We start from the raw sequence: 5764 nt of genomic DNA, 5'->3' as shown, positions 1-5764 counted from the left end.
CCAAGCCAAGTATCCTTTGACTTAACAACGCACACTGAGCTCTTCTTCCTGCGCTATTATCAGAGCTGTCTCTAATTACTATTGTTTTCCATCAATTCATTTAGGATTCCATTGTTAATGGCTTTTAAAAACAAACAAAAAGATTCTAGTATAGCTGATTCACTTTGTTATACAGCAGAGACTAACACACCATTGTAAAGCAATTATACTCCAAAAAAGATGTTAAAAAAGAAAAAAGACTCTGCTCTGATTAAACAGTGAAACATTTGAGTTTGCTTATTTTTTTCTTTCCAAGTAATTTGCTTACATTTAAACTGTACTTATGTAGTGTTATCTTAATTATCAAGTCATTAAGGACAGTGATGTGGCACTTTGAAACATTTTGTTCTGCTTGGGGGCAATGTCAAGTTCTTTGACCTGACAGAATTAAACTGCACAAGACTCTCAAACACGTTTCTCATCTGATCTGCAAAAAAAACGGTCATGGCCAGCAGGGCAGCAGTGGTGGTAGGGGACAGTCACCATTCCCTGGGCTCTTTGAACATGGATCAAACAGCAGGTACAGCAGTAGGGTGTTCTGGATGCCCTGACCTGCAACACAACCCTTGCTGTCTGATCCTATGCTGCTTTGATAGTATGATATAGTGTAAAAAAAAAAAAAAAGGCTTTAGAGTCCAAAAGATCCAGGTCCAATCCTGTCGCCACCACTTACCAGTGTGACATTCTTCCAATCACTCATTCTTTCTGAGCCTCAGTTTCCCTATCAGTAGTATGAGGATGGGGCCTATCAAAGAGTGGGCATAAGGGACATTTGGCCCACATTTAAAAGAGTCTTATGTTTAGATTGTTTATACTGTCTTCAAATAAAATCTGTATGTGGATAAATTTTTTTAAGGTTTTAAAAAAAACACCTACTTTTTAATATACTTTTCAGTATTTCTTCAGTCATTTGTACACTAGCAACCTTCAATGCATCCCAGACCTCTCTTGACCCATTGTGACAAGAATAACAGTTCCTATCTGCCCAACAGTTCCTTTCATCAATTCACAGGGAGCATTAGAAAACATGAGACTTGTTCCAAACCACCTGTCCTTTCTTTCTTCCCGTCAAGATCCACACGCACCTCTCCCCGAGGCCTTCCCACTGCGGCCTTTTCGCAATCCCTGAAGTCCCCTGTACTCTATCTTTTCTCTTCTGTCTGGCTCTCAAACTAGGCATTCATGGACTGTCATTCCAGGAATAAAGAGTTGGTTCGGCCTCAGAATGTTCTCCCTCGTGAATTATCTCTATGGAAGGCCCTGACAGTCTCTTTCCAAACTCCTAGAACTAGACCCTGGGCTCTCTATCCCTGTTAGATAATGTATCCAGCAAGTCTCTGGCATGTAGGACTCAATCATCCCTAGGTTTTCCTCTCTTGTGCCTAATAACGTTTCTACTGGCCTGAAATCTTCTCAGGAAGCTGGGACTTTATTCAGTGTTTCATTTAATCAGAAATAATTATTGAGTGCCTAATAAGTGCAGAGCACTTTGCTAGATTCTAAAATAAGGAAGAAAGCTCCCCTGGTGGCGCAGTGGTTGAGAGTCCGCCTGCCGATGCAGGGGACACAGGTTCGTGCCCCAGTCCGGGAAGATCCCACATGCCGCGGAGCGGCTGGGCCCGTGAGCCATGGCCGCTGAGCCTGCGCGTCTGGAGCCTGTGCTCCACAACAGGAGAGGCCACAACAGTAAGAGGCCTGTGTACCGCAAAAATAAATAAATAAATAAATAAAATAAAATAAGGAAGAAAAGAGAACAGCTACTAAGAAGTTTAAAATGTAGCCACTTGTCCTTCCAGGAATTTACATCTAGTTGTCTCTAGTACAGGGAACCCTATTAGCTTCTCAATAACAGCTCGTTAAATGAATAACATATATACAACGAAAAGTTAAAAAATTATTGTCAGGGTTTTAATAAAGCTTAAGATGCTCTTGTCAAAGGCACCTAGCAATGCCCAAATCCTGCCAGCCTCCCTTCCCCACCTTGAGATCCCTCACACAAGGGACAATGACAAATAGGAATGGAAGGTCTATGCTATCTTTAATTAACTGGAATTATGCTCTAAACTCCTGTGAAGAGTTGGTTTAAAGCCTGAAGGGTGCACATGTTCTACCTGAAGGCCAAATGGGCCTTTGCCATCTTCCTAAACCCAAACCCAAATCTTGGGATTGCACCACCTTCTGGCTGGAGGCATATGGTCCCATGCCGATGCAGGGACACGGGTTCGTGCCCTGGTCCGGGAAGATCCCACATGCCACGGAGCGGCTGGGCCCATGAGCCATGGCCGCTGAGCCTGCGCATCTGGAGCCTGTGCTCCCCAACAGGAGAGGCCACAACAGTGAGAGGCCTGCGTATCGCAAAAAAAAAAAAAAAAAATCAGTTCTAATGAAGATTTAGCTGTTATCCTCTTAAATAAAAAGTTCTGTGTTTGAGGTATCTCTTTAAGACATACCAATATGGCATATTTGTAAAACAACTCAGGAGTCTATCTTAAAAATCCTGCCCAACACAGCATCATCTCTACAAGACCTACTAGTAGGCTGAACTAGACTTGTCTTTTTAAGCAAGGAAGAAATATTTTGTTACAAAAACCAAGGAGGCAGGTACTAGAAACTCTGCATCTCAGAAAACAGTGAAATTCTGTTATAAATACTTTCATTATCAACTTCCTGCTGATGCCATTCATTTAAAAGGTTCTGGTCAAGACCAATAAAGAAGCTTCATCTCCTGTGACATCTGAAAAAAGCCAAGATTTAAAAACAACAGTAAAGAACTTCACTTTCTTTACACATTATCATAGGATATAAAGCTATGAAATTTTTCAGTGTCAAGCGCAAAGCACTATCCCCTACCTCGCTTTAACACTGGAAGATGGACACTTAATTCAGCAGTACTCATTAACTGCTATGTAGATTGCCTGTGTTGACTGTAATAAAGCCATTTACAATTAACTTATGAAGTAATAACACTAGCCAGACACACACAGAGAGGAATACCAAAAACAATGAGTTTTGTTGCACAAATATCCATACTTGGGGTTATGGCTATCAAGTAATAAGACTGATTCAATACTCTATAATCACAGTACATTAAAATACTGCCAGACAGTAACAGCCCCATATATGAAAAAATGTCTATATGGAAAAGGCTGTGATTTATTGCAAAGCATAATTATACAGCAAATTTCAAGGAAAGTCTAATAATTTTCAAAACCAAATTTTTTAATTTAATGGTTCAGGCCAAAGTCTCAGTTACTTTTTGGAGATTTCAGAACTATTAGGGGCAGAGGAATGCTTTTCCTTTTTTCTCTTCTTTTTGTCCTTTTTGTGATGTTTCCCCTTTTTTGACTTACTCTTTTTCTCTTTTTTCTTTTCTTTCTTCTGATATTTTTGTTTCTTTTGTTTTGAAGTGTCCTCTTCAGTAGACCTGGATGAATAAGACCTTTTCCTTTTTTTTTTTCAACTTGATTTTCTCTTTGCTTTTTGCTTTTTTCTTCTCCTCTTCTTCATTTATTCTTTTTTCTTGTAATGCTTGCAGTTTATTCAGTTCTTCATTCTCTTCATCACTCTCCTCACTACTTGTGCTGCGGACATCCAAAATTATGTCCCTTCTGGGGTCTACTCGGAGAAAATTGTGGCATTCAAAAGTCAGGTGACCAGGATAGCCACACTTTTTACAGCCTGCTCGGACACTGCTCTTGTTGCAACCTGGAACTGCCATGGCACTGGTAAGAAGGGTCGCGGGACCCCTGAGCTTTCGAGAGGGCACTCGCCTCCCACTGGCCGCAAGGACAACACACAGCTAGGACGGCTTCTTCCTCCCACCCGCGCCGTGGCACCTAGGTGACAGTCAGGGAAGGCCCTAAAACTCTCCGGCGATAGCGGAACCAAGTGGCTGCTGCTCTCATAGACAGCTTTGAATGAAATGTAACAAAGCACTTTAAACCAATGTTCACTAGCTGTGCAGTTTTGAGGGCAACACACTCTACCTTTCTTAAATGAAAGGGTTCAAGCAATCTAAACACGCCTAAGAAGTATTGAGTAATCCTTGTCCATAAAATAGTATGGAAAATGTCATCCTTTGACAAAAATTAATTTTTAAAATGTTCTCTTTTTATTTAATTAATGTATGTAGAGAAATATTACATTTCATGTTAGCTAGAGGAAATGCCTTAAAATTTCTGGGATGCCAACTCCCTTTATCTATTCTATCCCATTCTTTTTTTTTTTTTTTTTCTTTTGGCTGCGTCGGGTCTTAGCTGTGGCACACGGGATCTTCACTCAGGCATGCAGGGTCTTTTCCATTGCAGTGCGTGGGCTCCTCTCTAGTTGTGGTGCACGGGTTTTCTCTCTCTAGCTGTGGTGTGTGGGCTTAGTTGCCCCGAGGCATGTAGGATCTTAGTTCCCCGACCAGGGATTGAACCCACATCCCCTGCATTGGAAGGCGGATTCTTTACCACTGGACCACCAGGGAAGTCCCTCTATCCGATTCTTTTTTTTTTTTTTTTTTTGCAGTACGCGGGCCTCTCACTGTTGTGGCCTCTCCCGTTGCGGAGCACAGGCTCCAGACGCGCAGGCTCAGCGGCCACGGGTCACGGGCCCAGCCACTCCGCGGCATGTGGGATCTTCCTGGACCGGGGCATGAACCCATGTCCCCTGCATTGGCAGGCAGACTCTCAACCACTGCGCCACCAGGGAAGCCCTATCCGATTCTTTTATTTGCATGTCTTTCTGCTCCTTAGCACAGGTCTACAGTCCAAATATGTTTTGCTCCCTCATCTCTGTCTTCATGGACTTGGAAACAGTGATAAATGTAATGCAGCTTGTGAACCTGTCTTTTCCACACTCACTCAGCTTCTTCTTGAGTACTTGAGTGCTTGGGTCACACCATCGAGAGTCTTTGGCCTTGAGATTTTGGCCAGAATGGAAAAAACAAATCCATAATATCAAAAATAAAAAGTCATCTATATTTGGCATATATTTGACCTGTCAATATTTTTGCTACCCCATTGTAATGTCCCCTGATTTCAAAAGAAATATAGTCTGTAAATAATGGAAAGAAGGGACATTAAGCCACTGGAAAATTCAAGAGCTCCAGATGGCTCCAGTTTTCTATTCCTACCTATGGAATTTGGAAAAACACCCAAAGCATATGTATTACTCTATATTTTTTTTTCTACTTGAAAGGACCTTGAAGAGTTTTGGTATTTATATATCGAAAGCATCACACTTTGATGTCCCCCAAAACTGGTAGGCACAGTACACAAATCTTTGCCAGGGATACACTGAATAGGATTCTAGTCTAGGAAAGCCAGTTAGGCTAGAAATTGACACATATGGGGACTGGGGACCTCCACATATTTACCTCAATATTTGACTTGTTGGCTGGTACAGTAGACACTTAAAGTGGGCAGCTTAAGCAGCTATCACATGATTTTATTCCAAAAAAAAATAACACTGTGCTATAGATGATAGGGGGCAGGAGGTGAGGGGAAGGAGACACAATGTTGAACCTGGATAATTCAGACCGTCTACAGAGAACAAATGCACTAGATGATTACTCAACTCACTAACTTGGTTGTTGCTGTGATGTGCCAAACAGATGGACAAAGTCAACAGCAGGCATGATGCTAGATTCTAGGTTTCGAAGTTTAGCAACTGTTCTTCAAAAGGTCAGAACCTAATAGGGACAACCGTGAAAAGAAGGAAGGACGGAAGGAAGGGGAAA

General features: G+C 41.8%; 1 pseudogene; it reads right to left on the bottom strand.

The window, feature by feature from the left end:
• Positions 1-2979: 2979 nt before the first annotated feature.
• On the bottom strand, positions 2980-3860 carry LOC111175948 (protein SREK1IP1 pseudogene; annotated as a pseudogene).
• Between the last annotated feature and the right edge of the window lie 1904 nt (positions 3861-5764).

This window comes from Delphinapterus leucas, chromosome 2, assembly GCF_059928025.1.
Source record: "Delphinapterus leucas isolate spDelLeu-1000000601 "Yukka" chromosome 2, BTC_Dleu_Yukka2, whole genome shotgun sequence".
In the NCBI taxonomy this organism is placed as follows: domain Eukaryota; kingdom Metazoa; phylum Chordata; class Mammalia; order Artiodactyla; family Monodontidae; genus Delphinapterus; species Delphinapterus leucas.
Note: the sequence above shows the minus strand (reverse complement) of the source record. Positions and strands in the feature narration are given on the sequence as shown.